General features: G+C 47.8%; 1 long non-coding RNA gene and 1 pseudogene across 1 annotated transcript; both read left to right on the top strand.

The window, feature by feature from the left end:
- Positions 1–424: 424 nt before the first annotated feature.
- Positions 425–1,440, top strand: LOC122431169 (annotated as a pseudogene).
- A 3,512-nt stretch (positions 1,441–4,952) lies between these two features.
- Positions 4,953–23,011, top strand: LOC122431171. The gene is made up of 3 exons (XR_006266452.1): positions 4,953–5,201; positions 22,315–22,486; positions 22,856–23,011. It is a non-coding gene; the product is annotated as an uncharacterized LOC122431171 (long non-coding RNA).
- The last annotated feature ends 735 nt before the right edge of the window (positions 23,012–23,746 follow it).

A 23,746-nucleotide genomic window follows, 5' to 3' on the forward strand; every position in this document is an offset into this window, starting at 1 on the left:
TCAAGATATGGAAATACCAGAGCACCGTACCTGCCTCCTGTGAAACCAGAATGCAGGACAAGAAGCAACAGTTAGAACCAGACATGGAACAATGTACTGGTTCAAAATTGGGAAAGGAGTACATCAAGGCTGTATATCATCACCCTGTTTATTTAACTTCTATGCAGAGTACATCATGCAAAATGCCAGGCTGGATGAAGCACAAGCTGGAATCAAGATTTCCAGGAGAAATATCAATAACCTCAGATAGGCAGATGACACCACCCTTATGGCAGAAAGTAAAGAAGAACTAAAGAGCCTCTTGACGAAGATGAAAGAGAAGAGTGAAAAAACTGGCTTAAAGCTCAATATTTGGGAGTGGGATGGCAGCGGAGCCGGCCAGAGTTGGCCCTAGGCTGACAGATCCCGCTCTCTGGCCTGAAACATGGCCTGGGGTCCTGGCCCTTTAACCCAGTCTCACCCCAACACGGTCGCCATGCCCAAGAGAGGGAAGCGACTCAAATTCCGGGCCCAAGATGCCTGCTCAGGCAGAGTGACCGTGGTGGATTATGCCAACTCGGATCTGGCCATCGTGAGGTCTGGAAGGGTCAAGAAAGCTGTCGCCAATGCTGTTCAGTAGCAAGCCTCCCAGGTTCCTGCAGTGGAAGCTCTTTCTGGGGCTGGTGAGCCCTGCGACATCATCGACAGCAGTGGGGAGACTGGTGCCCAGGAGGAAAGCATCCGTGAGAGAACTATCTCCAGAAAAAAGAAAAGCAAGAGGCACAGAGAAGACCTGGATGGACTGGAGGAGAAGAGTATCCCATGGATATTGGGCTATTGCTGGCCTCCTATATCTGTCCTGAGGACATTGTGAATTTTTCCCTGATTTGTAAGAATGCCTGGACTGTCACTTGCACTGCTGCCTTTTGGACGAGGTTGTACCAAAGACACTACACACTGGATACCTCTCTGCCTTTGCACCTGTGACCAGAGTCAGTGAAGAAGCTGCTCTGTCTTCAGGCATGTGTGATCCGATCTCTGTACCATATGTATGAGCCATCTGCTGCTCGAATCTCCGAGAATCCAGCCATTCCAGAAAGTACTTCTAGCACATTAAAGAATTCCAAATGCTTACTTTTCTGATGTAGAAAGATTATTGGGAACAGACAGGAACCAATGTGGGAATTCAACTGCAAGTTCAAAAAACAATCCCCAAGATTAAAGAGCAAGGGTATGGGAGGATTGCAGCCTCCCATTCAGTACAAAGATGTTCATAACAACCCAGACCAGGATTGCTGCCTACTGCAGGTCACCATCCTCAATTTCATCTTTATTCCAATTGTCATGGGAATGATATTTACCCTGTTTACTATCAATGTGAGCACGGATAGTGCAGCATCATCAAGTGAGACTGGTGTTCCAAGATTATCCTGTCCGTGGTGGTCAGAAACTGCTCGGTGAACAGGGTGTGCGAGTCATCCTGAACCCAGCACACAGCATTCAACTTTTTGACTGGTGGCATCCTCAGTATCTGTTTTCCCTGAACGTAGATATTGCTTCCTGTCACCGAGGGCAGCCCTGAGCTAGGCCAGTCCATCTGTAATCAGATTCCAGTTTGGAAGGGGCAGCTGGTTTGTATATCTAGTCAGTAATGCACATGTTCTTTAGGGTTCTGGGGCTCCTGGTAGAAGAAGGGGAAGGATTGAATCAGGAGGAAAAACAACTATGATTTATAGATTTATTTTAATATAAAATTTTGCATTTGAAAGGAGAAACCTGGCCCTATTTTGTGTGTTAAACCCCGTTTGGTGCTACTGATTTTTTTGTTCTTTATTCTTTTATCCCAGCCAAAGTGGATGATCTTGTTTTAGGGGAAAATTAAACTCTTAAATCTCCAAACAAGGAAATTTTAGCATTTCTTTATGGATCAGAATAACCTTAGAGGCCTAAAATTGTTGCTACTATTGCTTTCAGTTTAGCTGCCCCTCAAATTCAAGTGAATATTTCCGTGTTTCCCTTTACCCTTATCTAAAAATAAAGCAGGTGACAGGGTTTTCAGAATCTTAAAAAAAAAAAAATTCAAAAAACTAAGATCATGGCATCCGGTCCCATCACTTCATGGCAAATAGATGGGGAAACAATGGAAAGACTGACAGTCTTTGTTTTCTTGGGCACCAAAATCATTGCAGATGGTGGCTGCAGCCATGAAATTAAAAGATGCTTGCTCCTTGGAAGAAAAGCTAAAGCCAACCTAGACAGCGTATTAAAAAACAGAGACATTATTTTGCCAGCAACAGTCCATCCAGTCAAAGCTATGGTTTTTCCAGTAATTATGTATAGATATGAGAGTTGGACCGTAAAGAAAGCTGAACACCAAAGAACTAATGCTTTTGAACTGTGGTGTTGGAAAAGACTCTTGAGAGTCCCTTGAACTGTAAGAGATCAATCCTAAACTAGTTAAACCAGTCAATCCTAAAGGAAATCAGTCCTAAATATTCATTGGAAGGACAGATGCTAAAGCTGAAGCTCCAATACTTTGACCACCTGATGCAAAGAACTGACTCACTGGAAAAAACCCTGATACTGGGAAAGGTTGAAGGCAGGAGGAGGGGATGACAGAGGATGAGATGGTTGGATGGCGTCACCAACTCAATGGACATGAGTTTGAGCAAGCTCCAAGAGTTGGTGATGGACAGGGAAACCTGGCGTGCTGCAGTCCATGGGGTCACAAAGAGTCGGACACGACTGAGCGACTGAACTGACTGACTGATAAGATATTGAGCGTAGTTCCCCATGCTATATAGTAGGACCTTTTTGCTTATCTATTATGTTCAAGTTTTTGAAAAATCAATTTACTTTTGATGTCTTTTCCCTTAAATGTCTAGACCTACACTGCCCAATACAGTAGCCCCCAGCTCCATCAGTTACTTAAATTTAGATTAGTTAGCATTAAATAAAATGAAAGATTCAGATCCTTAGTCACATTAGCTACATGTCAAGTGTTCAGTAGCCACATGTGATTAGCAGCTCCTGTATTTCTATCAGCCCGGAAAATACTACTGAACAGTGCTGGTCTCCACTGTAAGATCCTTCCTGAGAGTGGGAACCAAATCGGTCTGTTTTATCACCATATACCCAATGCCAAGGCAAGTGTCTAGCATTTTATTGCTATTTTGTGAAGGAAGGAGGGAAAGGAGGAAGTAAAAAAGAAGGAAGGAAGGAAGGGTTGTTTTTAGAGCCATTCCTTCATTTCATCTTCTCCATGGATCTGTAGGGAGAATGACTTTCCATTTTTTTTCAGGTGAGGAGCAGGGTTGGGAGTGAAATACCACACCCGCTGTCACTGATCATGACCCTAGACCCTCCCACTCTCTCAATGAGGCAGACACCCAGTGACTCCTGAGACATTTGGACAGAATAGGGAGTTGGCGGCCTGGACAGAAAACAGTAGAGGCAATAGAAAAGTCATTCTGACTCTGGTAGAATCAAGGCACTTTTGACTTGAAAAGGACTTTGAGCAGGACCTTATCCACTCTCCATGTTTTATAGGAGAGAGGCCTTAAGAAGTTATACGTCAATAAAATGAAAAAAAAAAAAAGAAGAAGAAGTTATATGTCCACAGGATTAGTTAAGAAGCAAAAAGGCTTGATTGGGATCAGTCCCTGGAGCTTGGCAGGCTGTGGCTTTAGGGGAGTCGCTGAAGATTACAGCAGAGAGATCAGTTCTGTGGCCTCTTAAGATCAGTCTAGTAGCTGGACCAGACAAACCGAGGCTGAGGAAGAAACCAGTCAGAAAGCAACTGTAACCAGAAGCAGGATGGTGGTGGCAGGGATAAATGGGAGTCAATGAAATCTGAATAACATGAAAGAAAGAATATTGAGGAGGGGAGAGAGAGGGCAGTGGGGATCACATGTTTTGTTACTGGGAGCCCGGAAGTATGATAATACCGATGATAATACCTGGTAGAAAAGAATTTGGGAAAGAAGTTGGCGTATCCAGGAAGGTTAAAGGTTAAAGTCTTAGACATGATGAATGATTCACTCCTAGAACATTTGTACTATTAACAGAAGCTATGTTATAAGTAGTATATAGTGTTTACCTCTTTGTTTTATTTTGGGGGAAACAGAGGCCCAGAGAGGAGCAGCGCTGGTTTGAAGGCACACCGTTTGTGTAAAATAAGACTGAACCGGAACTCAGGCCTCCTGAGTTTCATTCCAGGCCTCTGAAATTCCTCTAATCTCCCTCACCCAAGACCTCCCAAGGCAGATTTGCTGGCTGATAAACAGATGCTATTTAACTTTAACACTGAATCCTCTCTAGTAAAATCTCACCTGGTCATGGATTACACAGAGGAAGTCTAAATTTATACAGATCCTTATCACATATCCTTGGGCTTGAACAACACAGTCTGATGAAGACCTCTGAATGGGTTTTCAGTTAGTACCTTTGTGGTTTGGAGTACATTATTTATCGTCTCCGAGTCTACATTTCCTCCTCTATAAAGTGTAAATGAGAAAACCTGCCTCACAGGTAGTGACTCACTTGTGGAATAATACATGGAAGGCACCGAGCATATTTCTATTGTATCCTAACTATTGGCTGTATATATTCTAGTTCCTTCCCCAGAGTGCTGCGTAGGTGATCAGTTTGGCTCATCACAGCATTAGGTTGGCTGAATCAGGGAGATCAAAGACTTGAAAATTCCTTGAAAATAGAAACCCACTGGTATTGCTAAGAGCACAATGAATTAGCATAGCGGAATCAGGTTGTGGGACTTCCCAGGTGGTGCTGTGGTGAAGAAGCTGCCTGCCAATGAGGGAGATGCAGGAGACTTGGGTTTGATCCCTGGGTCAGGAAGCTCCGCTGGAATAGGAAATGACAACCTGCTCCAGTATTCCTGTCTGGAAAATTCCATGGACATAGGAGACTAGCAGGCTATAGTCCATGGGGTCACAAAGTGTTAGACACGACTGAGCATGCATGCATGCAGTCAGGTTGGGGGGATGTTGTCCACGGAGATGGGGCAAAAGTCACGACCATGTCTTGAAAGAGGACACTGCAGGGTGTGGGTGTTGCTAACATAACATTGCCGGTGCTGGAAGAAGCATGGTAACCCAGCCTCCTCTTCCTTTCCTGTCCAGTTCTGGGGACACTTTCACTGGAACAGACAGAAGAGGAATCACTTTCCTACCAGCTTATTGACCAGGTCTCCTGGGGAGGAGGTAAGAATTTGTAATTTATCTCTTAGGTTAATTATCAACAGGCTTTGTGATTGATCAGCAGGGTGATCTCTCCCAGGGTCATTCTAAAAACCGTGTACCTCAAACTGGGACTTGAACTCAGCCAAAACCCTGACTGAGACTTGAACCCACGTAGCCAGGACTTGAATCTAGCCGAAACCCACGGTCTTCCCACTGAAATCACACACCTGGTTTCAGGACTTAATGAAGCTCTGGCTCTTGATGTCTCATTGCAGAAAGAATTCAGAGAGAGACAAAGTGGTGGGTAAGAAGTGGATATATTTAGAGAGAAACACATTCCACAGACAGAGCGTGGGCCATCTCAGAAGGTGCCAGAGCTCTGAAATATGGTGGTGTTAGTTTTAATGGACTGGGTAATTTCATAAGCTAATGAGTGGGAAAATTATTCCAACTATTTTAGGGAAGGGTGGAGATTTCCAGGAACTGGGCCACCTCTCACTTTTTGGTCTTTGATAGTCAGCCTTGGAACTGTCTTGGTGCCTCTGAGTGTGCCGTTTGCCTTGCTGATGTGTTACAATGAGTGTGCACTGAGGCTCAAGGTCTGGTGGAAGTTGACTTGTCTGCATCTTGGACCCATTTGATTCTAATCCGCTTACGTCATGTCCTCTTTCAGGAGGCTATGTCATTCTTTCAAAGGGTGTGTCCTGCTCTCCTCCCTCCTGTTTCAATCCAGGTCCTATCCCCCAGAGAATACTGCAGCACCCTCTCTGACTTCAGCTTCTTCTTCAGTCACCTGCTCACGTGAATCCTTAATAGCAGTCCTGGGCTTGAGTGTGGGTGGGCAGCCCAGAGGGAGACAGTCTTCCAGTGTGTGTTCACACCAGCCTGCTTCTTACAGCCTGGTGTTCGCCTGTCCACGTGTTCACTCGCTCAATAATCACTGAAGCCTATGATGTGCCAGGCAGTCTGAGAGGGGGGACACACACAGCAGGCGGGCAAAAGGACCTGGTCCCTGCTCTCAGGAAGCTTCCAGTCTAGTGGGAAGAAAAGCAATAACCCAGTCAACAAAGTGTGACAGCTGCTATGAAGGAAAGAGGGCTGTAGAGGCTAAGGGGTGGGGGTGGAGGTGGTGATGGTGCTCGGTGGGAGGAGGGGGGGCAGGTTGGCGAGAATCCTGCTGAGCTATGACTTGGACCAGACGTGGGCGGGGAGAGAGGAGGAACACTTGGGGAAAGAACCTGATTTTTCAAAACCAGCAAGCAGGCTTGAAGTGGGGCGTTTGGACAACTCTAAGTGCAATGGGAAAGGTCTCAAGCAGATGGGTGACAGGACCCGGGGTGTATTTTAAGGTGGTTCAAGCTGAGTGGAGCAGGGAGGGGTCAGGAGGCTCTGCTGGGGAGCGAGAGGGAGTCTGGAGATGCTGCAGCTACAGACAGGCTCTCCATGGGGTAGGATTCTGGGGAGGGCGTGGGGGCAGGGAAGAGTTCCCCATTCAGCTAATGCGTCTGGAACGTCCTGCTGGAAGCTGGCATTAGAGCAGGGACTTTGCTTGTGAGAAACAACCAGCCTGAGCCAGACCTCCTAAATCTTCTCCTGCAGCGCCCTGGGGGTGAGCTGGCAGCTTCTTACAATGAAAGAAAGCGCGAGGCCTCTGCGAGCCCAAGAGTGGCTGGTGGATGAATCAAAGCTTTGCATGAGGCCTTTGCAAAGGCTTTGCTCAAGGGTGGCAGACATGGGAACAGCCTGGGAAGCTTCCTGGGATGGCCCTGTTTTAAGGGTGCTCAGGAGTTTGGGGTTTCTTGTTACGAGTAATGGGACCTGGGTGTGAGTAGGTCTGAGCAGAGTCCACGGCTCACTGCATCTGTCTACATCACAGCAGGACTTCGGACCCTCTAGGCTAGTGTACGCAAACCCTTTTTTTATTCTCATGCCCCTAAGGATCCGTTTCAGACAGTTACCCCAAATCATATCCCATCTAGAAAGTTTAATACCATAGATGACTGTCCACTTATTGTTTGTATATCTATGTTTATTTTTGTTTGTCTTTTAACTTTTTTATGTTGGAGAATAGCTGATTAACAATGTTGTCATGGTTTTGGGCGAACAGGAAAGGGACCCAACCAAATATATACATGTAGCTATTCTCCCACAAACTCCCCTCTCATCAAGACTGCCAGAGAGTATTGAGCAGAGTTCCCTGTGCTTGTCTGTCTGTGTTTATATATAGAAAGACTAAGATTTTTTCAGCCCCCAAGAAGGCAATTTTTGTCTCCGTGGCAGTGATCCTGCCCCGCTGAGATCAAAACCTCCTCACTTATTACAGGACCAGAGAGAGTAGCTCCTGTGACTCTCTGACCTGCCCACTTTGTCTTCTTGAAAGAACTTGCCTGGTGGCCACCCAGTGTTGCAGAAGACCTTGTGCTTCCCAAGGTCGCCTTCCCACCCTCCCAAAGTAGCTGGACCTGATGGCCCCAAAGGGTGATGATGTCTCACGGAAAGGAGGTGCGTGCCTCTCCCCTTTCCATCCCTCTGTGTTCCCTGGCCAGTGGCTGCATGGCCACCTTAAATCCCAGAGAGATCCCATGAAAGCATCCTTCAGGGAATCCCCTGGTAGTCCAGTGATTAAGACTTTGTGCTTGCAATGCAGGGGGCATCCGTTCAATCCCACATGCCACTTGGTGCAGCCAAAAAAATTTCTTCAACCAAGTGAATCCAGGTTGAGCAAGATACCACCAACTATGTGTCTGCCCTCAAGCCTCCCCAGATACACTCTTTGATGAGCCCTTTCACTGACTCATCAGTAAAAGCAGCAATACAGCAGCAGCCGCAGCCAAGTCCCAGTTGGGGCTCAGCTGGTCTGCACAGTCAGACCTTACGGTTCTGACAGCGTTCCATCTTACAGGTGAGAAATCTGAGACCAGATAGGTTCTCCTAGAAGCAAGGTCATGGAGTGATGATTGCAAGGCCTCCTTTCCTTGTCCTGCACCAGACAAGCAGGGAGCCTCCCCTAAGAGCCTCCACCCAGGAGAACTGGGGAACTGGTCATGCGTCCCAGGTCTCTCTGGAGCCTCACCAGCCACGATTTGGTTTGCTGCCTGTCCATACCCTGGCATTTAGAAATGCTTGGGCTTCCCTGATGGCTCTGCAGTAAAGAACCCACCTGCCAGTGTAGAAAACGCAGGAGATTCGGGTCAGATCTCTGGGTGGGGACAATCCCCTAGAGAAGGAAATGGCACCCTGCTCCAGTATGCTTGCTTGGGAAGTCCCATGGGTGGAGGTACCTGGTGGGCTACAGTCCATGGCATTGCAAAAGAGGCGGACACAGCTCAGCAACTAAACAAGAACAGCAACAATATAGAGATGTTTATAGCTAATTGATGTGAAAGTTTTGTGCCTACTATCTCTAATTCTAAAGCATTCTCCTCCTGGATACTGGGTGTTTGGCTTTCATTACTCTAATGATTCATTTTTATTGTATTTTATGAAAGCATAGATCTAAAAAAAAAAAAAAAAAGAAAGCATAGATCTGTGATGGATTGGAAATTAGTTTCAAAACGCTAGTCCTTCACCATTGATAGTTGAAGAGGCACAGTGCAGAAGCTGTGTGCTTCCCACCTCCCACACAGTGTGGAAGTTCTTTGACCTCAGCGTTAAAGAAAAATTAATACGTGGTTGACTGGCTGAGCTAACGGTGGACAGAGCTCAAAGGTCTTTCTTTCAGCCCTGGGCAGATACAACCTTAGCAACATAAAGCTTGACTCCCGGGTGTTTCTCCATCCACCGAGCTCTGTCCCAGGGGAATGGCTCCATAGCCCATGGGATGTGCAGTGAATGGCTGCACGAACCTTCACTGGGGGCTCTTCTGATCAGAGATTTAGTGGAGCAGTTGTGATCTTGTGTTCTCAGTCACTTCAGTCGTGTTCGACTCTTTGCAACCCCACGGACTGTAGCCCGCCAGGCTCCTCTGTCCATGGGATTCTCCAGACAAGAATACTGGAGTGGGGTGCCATTTCCTTCTCCAGTTGGGATCTTAAAGATCATTTAACCTCTCCTCTCATTGTACCAATGGGGGATCCAGACCGTAAATGGAGCTGACATTTGTTTTCCTATTTCCACTGTCACAGAATACGCTAAGAGCCAGAGTCAGGGTCTGACCTGGGGTCCGAGTTCCTGCACCGGTAGCCTGGTTCCGCTGTCGGTGTAAAGTGTCCTCCTTGCATCTCAGCGGGGCCAGTTCAGGAGGGAAGATGGGCACGGAGTGGGGAGGATGAGGGACAGACCGGAAGAGCTCTCACCACCTGCGATCTTCACATTGTGGTGCCCTCGGGACCAGCTGGGGCCCCACACCCCAGAGGCGCACACACCCGGCCCAGGGTGGAGGGGCTGTGGGCTCAGGGGCCGCCCCACCACTGACAAGTGTGCCTGAGCCGCCCCGCCTCTGTCCTCCCTGCTCCATCCTCAGAGCACAAAAGGGCTGCACTTCCCCTGCACCCTCAAGGCCTGCACACCTATCTCTCCGGGCCGCCCCACGGGGAGGGGAATTCCAGGAAAGGTTCGCCTTAGCTAAGGTGTCACGCTCCAAAGTCCCACCACACCTAGAAATGCTGAATGAAAGAAAGAAGTGACTTGTCCAGGGGCACATAGCAGGCAACTGAAATGCAGGAATGTGTCCTAGCAGAGGGCAGTGCTTTCCTCTCTACCACACTCACTTCTGAAGGGGGCCCAGGCTGCCCAGCCCAGCACTGGGGCCAGAGGCTGACATGACTGAGAGACTAACCCACCCACAAGGTGGGGGGCGGTGGGCAGTCTGTCCAGGAGAAGAGCAGGGACCAGGAAGACCGAAGGTCATGCATGGCCCTGCTGGGGGAACACGGAGTGCTTCCCCGGGCTGCAGGGCAGGATGACGGGAAGAGAGGAATGAGCCAGAAAAGTGAGGTAGGCACCAGACCACAGGGGGTCTTCCATGCTGACTTCATAACCCTGGCAGGAAGATGAAAATGCCTGGACATAAGTAGTACCTTGGGGGCTGGGGAGGAAATACACTTCAGAGATAATGAGAGGTGGAGCTGGGTGGACATGGGATCACTTTGAGGGCGTAAGAAGGTGCAGGTTTGCATGTGGGGGCTCATAAAAGTGGCCTCTAGGGAGGATGCCTCCCCTGAGCCACACCCAGCATCAGGAGCTAGGGTGGGAGGTGAGGAGAGGCAGGCTGGCTGCCTCCTTTGCCTTGGATGAATCTCTCCTACCAGTATGTTCTCCCTTAACATTGCCAGTTCAGACAGGACTCGCAGGTGACTCGAGCTGGTGGGTGACTCCTCTCGGCAGCCAGCACGGGTACTGGGCTGACCCCAGCTCACATTGCCCAATTGCCTCTTTGGTTCGGGCCCCTCGAGGCAGCGTAAGCGGTGCCTTCCCCAGGAAGCATCATGTGTCTCTAAAGAAGAATCAGAGGTTAGGAGAGAACTTAGAGACGGTCTGTTTCTTTATAAGAAAGGAGAGAGCCAGGAGGCGCAGTGAGGCCAATGAACCTGGGCCTGTTCTGCCCCCACTGGTGACGTATCTCCCTTATAGAACCCCACTTGTCTGCTCGTCCCCTGCTTCACGTGGCCTTCAGACAGAGGTGGCCAAGGACAGCACTGGTGCTGCCAGGGCTGGGTGTCGACTCCCCCGGGGACAGGACCCAGAGTGAGGGATGTGGTCCATCAACACAGGACGGGGCCCCTGAAGTCTGACAAGCCTCTGCACAGCTGAGGCAACTGGTGGTGGCTGCATTTTAGTGATACTTTATATATTTCACCCAAGATTTTTAATTTCATTCAGGGTAGATCCAGATGCTTAGACTGCTGTCAGGTACAGGAACCTCTTAGATTTCCTAATTGCTGGCTGATCTTGGACAAGCCAATCGCTGGGCCTGTTTCTCTCTCACAAGGTGAGAAAAGGCTCCCTTCCAGCCCAAGTTACAGCATTGCTGCCACCCTGTTGCATCTTGGCCTACACCCTGGCCTGATACCCCAGGGGGAATCTCATCCCAGAGCCCAGGCCCCCACATACCTCCTGTGTTTCAGCTCCGTGCCTGCCGTGCCTGCAGCTCTCTTTCCTCCAGTGCTTCTTTGGCACCTTCTAAGCCTCTCAGAGTTGGTCACTCAGAAGCTGAACTGTGAGGCCATCTATCAAACCTAACAGCAATCGTGGGAAGAGAGCCCTAGAGAACAGTGGCAACATTTCTGCCCAGTTCTGCTGGCCTCTTTGGCAAAGAGCCCTTGGATTAGGAGCCAAAAATCTAAATTGTAGTCCTGGTTCAGCAACCTCCCAATTACATTATTAATGGATGCTGAATTGCCTCTAACCTTACAGATAGGTATAAACATCCTATCTATACCTTGTGGCTCAGCTGGTAAAGAATCCGCCTGCAATGTGGGAGATCTGGGTTCGATCAATGGGTTGGCAACATCCCCTGGAGGAGGGAAAAGCTACCCACTCCAGTATTCTGGCCTGGAGAACTCCATGGACTAAGTCCATGGGGTCTCAAAGAGTCGGACATGAGTGAGTGAATTTCATTTCACTTCACATACGTAGATATGCTTCAGCATCATTTCATTAGCATCTATAACAATTTAAAAGTGCTTTGCTATTCATTAAGTGCAGCCCTCAGAAGTGAGCACTATGTGTAGGTATCTTTGTTATTTGTTTTGTTGCTGTTTAGTCACCAAGTTGTGTCTGACTTTTTGTGACCCCATGGACTGCTCACACCAGTCTCCCCTGTCCTTCACTATCTCCCAGAGTTTGCTCAGATTCATGTCCATTGAAGTCGGTGATGCTGTCTAACCATGTCATCCTCTGACACCCCCTTATCCTTTGGTTTTCAATCTTTCCCAGCATCAGGGTCTTTTCCAATGAATTGGATCTTTATATCAGGTGGCCAAAGTATTGGTGTTCTGGTTTCAGTATCAGTCTTTCCAATGAGTATTCAGGTTGATTTCCTTTTAGGATTGTCTGGTTTGATCTCCTTGCTGTCCAAGGGACTCTCAAGAACCTTCTCCAAGACCACAGTTTGAAAGCATCCAACTTTCACATCCAAACATGACTATTGGAAAAACCATAGCTTTGACTATATGGACCTTTGTCTGCAAAGTGATGTCTCTGCTTCTTAATATGCTGTCTAGGTTTGTCAAATCTCTATTTTTACAAATGGGAAAGCCAAGCATTCAAAAGGTTAATCAATTGTGAGTTTCGAAGAACTTATACTTTTCAATTAGACCTAATGTTCAAATCCCAGTTACGTGAATTACTCAACTTCACAGAGCTCCAATTTCTGCAACTGTAAAATGGGGACAGTAAGGGCGTGTTCAGTTCTCAGGATGTTCCCTCCCGTAGGTCACCCCGTGTTCGGGCACAAGCATGGGAGTCAGCTGCCTGGCAAACCAAAGACTATGAATAGGGGTGTTCGCTGGAGACTAGCCTGCCAAAGCCTGTAAGTTCCAGCAGATTGAAGCCTATGAACCCTGGGTGTCTACAAGGTGAGAAGAGAGGACAGAGATATGACCAAGGGCCAGGCAGAAGGAACCTTCAGGATCCAGGCTCTGAGACCCTTTGGAGCTCTGAGACCCCATCAGCCTCCTGTTCAAACACACATGTATGTTTTGTCATGTTGGATGAGGACTTGCCATGTGAATCTGTCTTGTTTGCTGTCCATACCTAGATCACCAATGAAAGAGCTGTGACCTTTGAGTCAGAACTTGAGCCTCCAGTCTTTCTTTTTCCACTAGATTGCCACACAGCCTTGGTTCAAGGCCTTAAGCCTTGCTGGGCCTTAGCCATCTTGGTGATTTAATGAGGTTGTCCCAGCTCTAAAAACTATGACATTGTGAAATAAGCAAATGCACTTGAACTTAGTAAACTTGGCAGTGAACCCAAGGTCCCCAGAGCAGCTCTTCTTCCTAGGAGGACCGCTCCATCCACTGACTTTGGCCACCTTGTTCCTGTTGAGCCTGGTATGAGTGGGCACTCAATCAACAGCTGTTGCATGAACGAATGAATGGTTTTAGTTTTTACCATTTAGCATTTAGACTCTACTCTTACCGAGGAGTACAATTTGGTGGAAAGCACTTGGGCTACAGAAGCAGACACATTCCAAATCTGCTTGTAAGCTGTGGGACCCTGGGCAAGCTACTTAACCTCTCTGAGCCTTAGTGTCCTTATTAGTCCTTGTAGGAGTTGTTATGAGGCTTCATATGGATAACGGATTTAAAGAATTTAACATAGTGTTTGGTGCATAGGAAATGCTCAGGAAATGTTCCTTATCAGTCCTGACAGTCAAAGAAACAAACGGTGGCAAGAGCACACAAGCCCCAGAACTCCTGAGATGAAACATAGAAACAGCAGTAATCGTAAATCCCTTATACTGTGTATATTACATCATAGACGGTCAAGTGTTAGTTTTGTTGTATTTGTCTGATCGTATCTTCATAATCCTGTGAGGGAGGGTTTACCTCCATTCTTCAGAAGAGACAGGCTCAGAGGAATAAAGTGACCTATCTGGTCAAGGAGGGTCACACAGACAGTGGGGATCAGAGCTTGGACTAGACTCTGGGCCTTTAATACCCGTATTCTCTGGGGTCTGGCCCATGGTCCACGTCAGTGTCCTTCCCTGACCTGGATGCTCTGTAAAAATGCATGATAACCACATCTGATATTAGAGTGAGAAATAAGAATACTGGATTCCCAAGTATTCTAGACTAAGCATCACCCATTCTTTCTTACACTGGTTCCCCACCAGATAGTCACACCCTTGTTTGTTTGTTTTTTTTTTTTCCTTGTTTGGTTTTTTAAAAAATATACCTATTTTCTTTTTAGCTGCTCTGGGTCTTCTTTGTTGCTGCGAGTGGGCTTTCTGTAGCTCTGGCGAGCAGGGGCTACTCTCCAGTTGCGGTGCTTGGGCTTCTCACTGCGGTGGCTGCCCTTGTCTCGGAGCACAGGCTCTAGAGCACATGCTCAGTACTTGCAGCGCACAGGCTTAGTTGCCCCGCGGCAGTGACATTTTCCCAACCTGGATGGAACCCATGTCCTCTGCCTTGGTAGGTGGGTTCTTATCCACTGGACCACTAGGGTAGTCCAGCCTTGTCTTTATATACATTATGTTCCGTCTCCTCTTCACATCTCCAGGAAGCTCCTCCTATTTTGATATTCTAGAATTTCTAAAAAAAAAAAGCTTTTCATCTTATATTGTAATATGGCTGATTGACAATATTGTGATAGCTTCAGATGCACAGCAAAGTGATCCAGCCATACATACACATGGATCCTTTCTCCCCCAAACTCCCCTCCCATCCAGGCTGCCACATGGCGTTGAGCAGGGTTCCCTGTGGTACACAGTAGGACCTTGTTGTTTATCCATTCGATATACAATAGTTTGTGTCTGCTAATCCCAAACTCCCAACCCAACCCTCCCCCACACCCTGCCCCGCCTCGGTAACTGCAAGTCTGTTCTCTGTGTCTGTGAGTCTGTTTCTGGTTTGTAGATAAGTTTATTTGTGCCATATTTTAGATTCTACATATAAGTGATAGCTTAAGGTATCTATCTTTTCCTTTTTCTCTCTTTTAACAGAGCATCCAAAGGGTTAATAAATTGCTAGTTTGGAAAGAGCTTGTACTTTATAAATAGACCTAAAGGTCAAATCCCAGTTATGTGAATTACTTAACTTCATTGAGTTCTGATTCCCCCAACTGTAAAATGGGGACAGTAAGGGCATGTTCAGTTCTCAGGACGTTCCCTCCCGTAGGTCACCCCGTGTTCGGGCACAAGCATGGGAGTCAGCTGTCTGGCAAACCAAAGACTACAAGTTGGGATGGTGTCTGGAGACTAGCCTGCCAGGGCTTGTAAGTCCCAGTAGATTGGAGCCTATGAACCCTGGGTCTCTACAAGGTGAGAAGAAAGGACAGAGATGTGACCAAGGGCCAGGCAGAAGAAACCTTCAGGATCCAGGCTCTGAGACCCTTTGGAGCTCTGAGACCCCTTGGAGCTCTGAGACCCCATCAGCCTCCTGTTCAAACACACATATATGTTTTGTCATGTTGGATGAAGTCTTGCCATGTATATCTGTCTTGTTTGCTGTCCATAACTAGATCACCAATGAAACAGCTTTGATCTTTTGAGTCAGAAAACCTGAGCTTCCAGTCTTTCTTTTGCCACTTATTTGCCACACAGCCTTGGTCAAACTTTTCATCCCCACTGGGATCTAGCCATCTTGGTGATCTAATGAGGTTGTCCCAGCTCTAAAAACTATGACATTCTGAAATGACCAAATGTAGGAACTTCCCTGAGGGTCCAGTGGCTAAGACTCTACTCTCCTGATGCAGGGGACCCAGGTGGGATCCCTGGTCAGGGAACTGGGTCCTACCTGCTGCAAAGAAGAGTTTGCTTGCCAAAACCAAAGATCTCATGTACCATAACTAAGATCTAGCACATCCAAATAAATATTGGGGAAAATAATGGTTCTTTCCTGGAAAAGAAAGAAATGAGCAAATGCATTTGAAGTTAGCAAACTTGGCCGCAAGCCCAAGGTTCCCAGAGCAGCTCTTCCTCCCCTGTGGACTGCTCTATCCACTGACTTTGGCCGCCTTGTTTCTGTTGAGCCTGGTGTGAGTGGGCACTCGATCAACAGCTGTTGCATGAATGAATGACTAAATGGTTTTAGGTTTTACCCTTTAGCATTTAGACACTCACCAAGGAGTGCAAGTTGATGGGAAGGGCATGGGCTACAGAATCAGACATATTCCATCCCTGCTTGTGGGACCTTTGGCAAGCTACTTAACCTCTCTGAGCCTTAGTGTCCTTAATGGTCCTTTTAGGACTGCTATGAAGAGTAAAATGAATCATGGGTTTAAAGAATTTAGCAGAGCTTTGTGCATAGGAAATGTTCAAGAAATGTTCCTTAAGGGTCCTGACAGTCAAAGAAACAATGGCAAGAGCACGCAAGCTCCAGCACCACTGAGATGAAACAGTAGAAAGAACAAGAATCATAAGTCCCTTATATCATGTATATTACTTCATAGATGGTCAAGTGTTTTTAGTTTTTATTGTATTTGTCTGATTATATCTTCATGATCCTGTGAGGTAGGGATTACTTACATTTAACAGATGAAGAGACAGGCTCAGAGGGATAAAGTGACCTGGTCAAGGGGGGTCACACAGCCAACAGCGGCCAGAGCTTGCGCTAGAATCTGGGCTTTGTACACATCCCATGAGAGCCACAGCCTCAGAGGCAGAGGGTTCTCGTGGGCACCTGGGGGGCCAGGCAGAGGGCTTGGCAGTGGGCCCCTCGGCTGCTGACGCGCTCTGGCCTGCAGCCTCCCCTCTGCCAACGAGCGTGTGCTTTCCAATCCCTCCTCTGTTCTTCCAGTCGGTCCCGCAGCCCAAGTGCTCTGCAGTCTCCACCGCCTCTCAGGTACTGCCCTGCCCTCCCCTCCCGGGTCCCTGCTGGCTTGCCCAATGCTTCCCTCGGCTCCCCTCATAAAGATGCTGCCTGTAGTCTTTTAAAAAGTAAATATAAGACAAGCCCTGCCCGTGACTGTGGGCAAGTTGTCTCTTGTACAGAAGCAGGAGGGTAGCTTGGCTGACCTCTGGAGGTGGTTTCCAGCCCTTCTGTTGGTGGCTGCCTGGCGGGGGTGTCTGTCCAACAGTCACTGTCTGTAGCCTGGGTTAGCCTGGGTTCTGGCCGCAGACTTCTCACTGGTCACACGGCCCCTCTGTGTCTCCTGCTTGTAGTAAGAGCTCCCATACTGGGCTTCAGCCCAGGGGACAGACTCTTCTTCAGCGCCCAGTCTCCTAAATACCATTGAAGTTAAAAAGCAGGAGAGGCCACCCTTGAGGTTCCCGCTTGGCCTTCAGAGTCCAGCAGGAGGCTCTCACTGAGCTCGTCATGGCCCAGATGGCAGAGCGATGGCCACGGTGGCTGCGGTCGGCGTGTGCCAGGGACACGGCATAGCCCCGGGCGCTACCTGCACCCTGCATGCCGGGGGTTGGGGTGTGGGGGGACTGCGTCTCTTCTCCCCTGAGGTCGTCACTAACAGGACGGTGCCTGACACAGCTCATCTCAGAGTTACCTTAGTCAGTGTAACAGGTTACTTTTTAGATCCTGAAATTTGTAAAATTACATTACCTTAAAAAAAAAAAAAAAAGAATCTGGGCTTTGTAATACGGGTATTCTCTGGGGTCTGATCCATGGCTCATGTCACTGTCCTTCCTGAACTCCAGTGCTCTGTAAAAATGCATGTTTATATCTGATATTAGAATGAGCAGTAAGGATACTAGATTCCCAGGTATTCTAGACTGAGCATCACCCCTTCGTTCTTACCCTGGTTCCCCACCAGGTAGAGTCACCCTGGTTTATATACATATATATTTATTGTGTTCGATCTCCTCTTTAGGTCTCCAGGAGGCTCCTCCTATTTTGGTTCTTATTCTAGAATTTCGTGCTTCCCCTTAGCCCAACCTTTATTATTTTTTGTTCCTCCTCTTTCAATCTGCAGGGCAACAAGGAGCATCTTTTTTGCAGTAAGACACCCACCTCCTTAGTCATTAGTTGGCCTCATGATCAGAATGATAGAGGATGTTTCTACTATGATTTGGCACAAAGATAAGGTCATTTCCCCTCATCACTGATGACATCCCGTATTTTTTTAGCCTTTTGAGCTGGAGGTCTGGGCAAGACCAACATCTTTAGGAAACATTACTGCCATTTATGTCCTTTCCTCCCTTGCCTCATCCCTGGCTGATTCACTGGGCAGGGCATTGTGAAACCATGGAAAGTGTGGGGCCGAAGTCCCAGCAAGAGCCGGGCTGAGCCAAAGGGCACTGCAGCAATGCATCAGTGGCTGGGGGTTTCAGAGGACCTTCAATGAGAGTAAGCAGCAGTGGCATCAGAACAAAAGGGGCGAAAAAAAAAAAAAGAACAAAAGGGGCTGATGGGAAACACTGATGGAGGTAGAATCTGTCAAACACAACTTTTTTTTTTTTTTTAATCTTTTGGCTGTGCCTTAAGGTATGTGGGATCTTAGTTCCCTGACTAGGGATCCAACCCGAACCCCTTGCATTGGCACCAGGGAGTCTTAACTACGAGGCCACCAGGGAAATCCCCAAACACAACTTTTTTGCAAGAGTGGGAAACAAGAGAAGTGAAAGTCACTCTAGAATTCTGATGGAATGACAGGAAGAGGAATGGTACCATTAATAGAAACGGATGTGTTAAAAGGAAGGGCTTTTGGAACGGAAGAGGACAAACTCAGCTTTATACCAGAAACAGTGAAGGTTAGACCTGAGTACGCCCAGGGAACACACCTGGGCAGGCCTGTCTCTGGACTCAGGGAGGTTACCTGGGGTAATGGGATGGTTAGTTTTGTATGCCTTGGTGGTTACATGGATGTAGATTTGAGAGGCGGAGTCACCCCAGATGTGGTGCCTGAAGGTGAAAAGATTGAGTGAGTCAAGGGTCAAGAACATTTGGTGGGGAGGAAGAGCGAGAGAAATAAATGGACGAGATCAAAGAAGGGGTGGTTCAATAGTAGAATCAGGATCACGTCTTGACCAAGAGCCAAAGGACATGGCCTGGCAAGAGGGAGGAGATGTCAGCCTGCCAGATTCCTCCCAGAGGGCCAAGAAGGAGTGACCGCACTTGCTGGTGACTTTTCAGATCAGATTCCAGAAGCCTTGGTGGTGGCAGGCTCTGTCTAGTATCTGCTGGTTAAGGGTCTGTCATCTTCCTGAGCATTGGAGTCCTCTTCTGCAAAGATGGAGTCACAGTAGCTACCTCAGGAGTTAGGAGAAGGAGGAGGAAGGCACTGGACCAAGGGCTTTTGTGCACTTGAGAGCCCTTTGCGTGCCCTAACCTGATAGAGGTCATTGATGCTTTTGAACTGTGGTGTTGGAGAAGACTCTTGAGAGTCCCTTGGACTGCAAGAAGATCCAACCAGTCCATCCTAAACGAAATCAGTCCTGAATATTCATTGGAAGGACTGATGCTGAAGCTGAAGCCCAATATTTTGGCCACCTGATGTGAAGAACTGACTTGTTTGAAAAGACCCTGATGCTGGGCAAGATTGAAGGCGGGAGGAGAAGGGGAGGACAGAGGATGAGATGGTTGGATGACATCACCGACTCAATGGACATGAGTTTGAGTAAGCTTCAGGAGTTGGTGCTGGATAGGGAAGCCTGGCGTGCTGGACAGGGAAGCCTGGCATGCTGCCATCCATGGGGTCACAAAGAGTCAGACACGACTGAGCAACTGAACTGAACATGCTAGACAGATAGGAGGGATGGTTACCACCACTCTCAGAATTGGAGAAGATTATAGCAATCTGAGAAATGAATAGGAGACACAAAGTAGACCCAGAAAGGGACTGTGGTTCCCCAAATTCAACAATTAATGGCCTGTGAAGGAGCAGTGGTGGCTTGAGAAAAAGATGACTGTGAAGACTTTTAAAGATCGAAGTGACTTGGCCGTATTTATCAACCAAAGGAGGGAAGAGACAAAAATGGCCAGAAAGAGCTTTTGGCTTGGGCCAGCTGGTCCTCTGCCTGTGGTCACATCACATTCCCTGTCACTGCCCCATGGGCCTGGTCCCTTTGGCTGTCTTTGACTTTCACCCTTCTTCTGATTAACCAGTCTCTTTGCTACCTGGACCCCGCCAGTCTACCGCAGACTTCAGAGACTCCTAGTGAGGACAAGACAGAAAACCCCACTCACCAGTTCTGTGGGGACTGGTGTTACGGGCTCCATCCTTCCAGGCTCTGTCTTCCTGGGTAACCGCCCCACCCTGCCCACCCTTTCACCTACTTGGCTGGCTGAGACGACCTCAGCTCCAGGCCACCGTGCTGGTCTGTTTGTTCCTGATAAAGTGCAAGGATCACAAAGAGTTCCTGACAAGATCCCCAGTAACTGTGGTCCTTGATACTGCTGCATGCCAGGGTAGGGTTCTGTGGGGCAGGAGGACGCCATGGCAAGCTCATCCCTCTCTGAAATCACCCTGATTCCTGAAGGACCCTGTAGTCAGTTGGAAAACTGGGGATTTTTCTCTAAGGGGACAGTCTTACCAGTCCATTACCAGTGCATATTTGGCTGTTTCACTTTTCTTAAACTGCAGTCCTTCCATATTTAAGTAGCTATAACAGTGTGGATCCTGTCCACCTTACAGGGTTGGGATGAGATGCTAATAAGGAGTGTGTGTGTGTGTCTGTGTGTGTGTGTGTTAGTCAGTCAGTCATGTCCGACTTTGTGACCCCATGGACTGTAGCCTGCCAGGTTCCTCTGTCCATTGAACTCTCCAGGCAAGAATACTGGAGTGGCTTGCCATTTCCTTCTCCAGGGAATCTTCCTGACCCAGGGATTGAACCCAGGTCTCCTGTACTGGCAGGCAGATTCTTTACCATCTGAGGGTGCCACAACTCCGGGACTTGGAAATCACCCCACTGAAATATGAGGACCACTTGTTCACTCCTAACTCAGTCGCTACGCTGTCTTCCCTTCTTCCCTGTCCTTACTACTATGGGGGAGCAAAAGTTGCCATCCCAAAATATGTTTCTTTGACTGATTATTTTAAGAAACTGCAGACACAGGAGAAGCTCTGAAAACTGAGTAGAAGTTACCCTTTGATAAGAGACATTCATGTATATAAGGGAAATCTCCATTTATAAGGGTATCTGTGTTCTGGGAAGAGGAGGATGACCTTACCTCTAGAAATTCTTATCAGTGCAGAAGATGTAGAATTTAATCTGCAGAAAAATCTAACCTTTGTTCACTGTGCTTTTCCTGGTGACCTTCCAAACTGATTCTCCACCACCAACACTTCTATTTTTTTTTTTTTTTAGCTGCTACCCAGGGCAAGAGGGATCTTAGTTCCACACCAGAGATCAAACCCATGTCCCTTGCAGTGGAAGCACAGAGTCTTAACCACTGGATCACCTGGGAATTCTCTTTTAAAAATGTTTTTCCGACACCTTTTGTCTTCAGCTGAAGATGACGTTTAGGGTGAGGGTTTCTGCCATTTTGGGGAGTTACTTATTTTTCCTGTGGATCTTCCATGTATACAAGAGGTGTTGCTGTTGTTTAGTCACTAAGTCATGTCCAACTCTGTGACCCCAGGGACTGTAGCCTGCCAGGTTCCCCTGTTCATGGGATTTCCCAGACAAAAATCCTGCAGTAAGTCACCATTTCCTTCTCCAGGGGATCTTCCCAACCCAGGGACTGAATCCACATCTCCTGAATTGACAGGCCGATTCTTTACCAGTGAGCGGCCAGGGAAGCCCCACATGGGAGGTATACATGTTCTTAAGCTTTTTTTGTTTGCTTTTCTCTTGTTAATCTGTCTTGCGTGCTTGCGTGCTAAGTCGCTTCAGTCATGTGTGACTCTTTGCAACCCTATGAACTGTAGCCCACCTGGCTCCTCTGTCCATGGGATTCTCCAGGCAAGAATATGGGAATGGGTTGCCATGTCCTCCTCTAGGGGATCTTCCCAACCCAGAGACCGAATCCACTTCTTTTCTGTCTCCTGTATTGGCACTTTACCACTAGCACCACCTGGGAAGCCCGTTAATCTGTCTTGTATGTGTGTTAGTCACTCAGTCGTGTCCAACTGTCTGCGCCCCCATGGACTGTACCCTGCCAGGTTCCTCTGTCCATGGAATTCTCCATGCAAGAATATTGGAGTGGGTTGCCATTTCCTTCTCCAGGGAATCTTCCTGATCCAGGGATTGAACCCAGGTCTCCTGTATTGGCAGGCAGATTCTTTACCATCTGACCCACCGGCGTAATCTGTCCTACATCAGTTAAATTATTAGACTAGTCAAAGACCCTAGAAGGGTAAAAGAAAAAAATGCTTCCCGGTAGTTTAATCTGTGTAATCAACTGCTGCAGCTGAGAGAACCTGGGGCCTCAGGCAAAAGCTGGCAGAAATTAAGAATTCTTATCACATCAGTCTCCTGGATCTCTGCCTGCAGGATCTGATGGAAATGAGAGGTGAGAGTCCTTTTCTTTATGTAAATTTAGATTAGCAGGAGAAAATATCTGTGGAATTAGTTCCTTGGCGCTCCTGGATTTTGGTAAGAATGTTATGAGTTTTCTAATGACCCCTTTCTTTCCAGGGAGGGTTGCTGTTTTCTTTGTCTCTGTCATCCATGTCCTGAGGGCGTGACTTTATGCCCAGGGAGAATACTCCGTCAAGTCTCTTGCCAGCAGGGAGGAGCATGTACCAATGTGCATCTAATGGACACATATGAGCTGTGGATCCAATCAGCCAGTTAGTCAGATGCTCAGGTAATGACTTGGGCTTGCAACTGGGCTCTCCGCAATCTCTCTATTCAGCTTTGCCAGCTCCTATGCGACTTTGTCATAAGGTGTCCTTGTCCTTTGTCTTGTCAACTTCTGTTGCTTTGTTAGTGCTAAAAAAAAAAAAGAAAAGAAAAAATTCCATGCCGGGAGCACCTGCCAGGTGTCAAAGATTAGAAGTTCCATAACCGGAGGCACCCAGCTTGCTATCGGGAAACTGGAGATACATTTTCACAACATCATTCTTTACTGCCTGTAGCAAGAAAGGGTTTTACTTCTTAGGCTGTCTTTGGAGTGAACTTTCTGGATCGTGTGATGTCTGCATGTTTTTCACTCTCTTGTGGATGCCTCTTGCAGGAAAGAAAGGAAGGCTCGAGGAGATGGTCACGTCCCAGGTCTCAGGCAAGTCCCTGGGATAGCTGCCAAGTGTGGGTTCTCGGCTTTGCACAAGAAAGAATCAAAGAGCAAGTCATGGTAAAGCGAAGGAAGGTTCGTTGAGGGAGATACACACTCTGTAGACAGAGTGAGGGCCATCTCAGAAGGTGACAGAGGCATCAGGGCACAGCGTTGTCACTTTTTATAAGGGTGGGTAATTTCATAGGCTAAAGAATGGGAGGATTATTCCAACTATTTGGGGGAAGGGTTGGGGATTTCCAAGAATTGGGCCACAGCCCATTTATTTTTAGTCTGTATATTTAATCATTTCTCTCTCTCTTTTTTTTACTTTTTCTTTTGGATTGGGGTAAAGCATCTGCCTACAATATGGGAGACCCGGGTTCAACCCCTGGGTTGGGAAGATCTCCTGGAGAAGGAAATGACAACCCACTCCAGTATTCTTGCCTGGAAAACCCCATGGATGGAGGAGTCTGGTAGGCTACAGTCCATGGGGTCACAAAGAGTCGGACACGACTGAGCAACTTCACTTCACTTCGCTTCAAAGCTGATTAGGGCTTCCCAGGTGGTGCTAGTGGTAAAGAACCCGCCTGCCAATGCAGGAGACATAAGAGGTGTGGGTTCAATCCCTAGGATATCCCCTGGAGGAGGGCATGGTAACCCACTCCCATATTCTTGCCTGGAAAATCCCCATGGACAGAGGAGCATGGCGGGCTACAGTCCACGGGGGTCACAAAGTCCGACATGACTGAAGTGACTTAGCATGTCTGGCTAGGCAGAAAATGTGGGTTACATTTCATTTGTGGCTAGGTTCTGACCCTAGCCCTTTGCTGCCAGCCCTCAGAGAAATTGCAG

The sequence above is a fragment of the Cervus canadensis genome, chromosome 29, assembly GCF_019320065.1.
Source record: "Cervus canadensis isolate Bull #8, Minnesota chromosome 29, ASM1932006v1, whole genome shotgun sequence".
Classification (NCBI taxonomy): domain Eukaryota; kingdom Metazoa; phylum Chordata; class Mammalia; order Artiodactyla; family Cervidae; genus Cervus; species Cervus canadensis.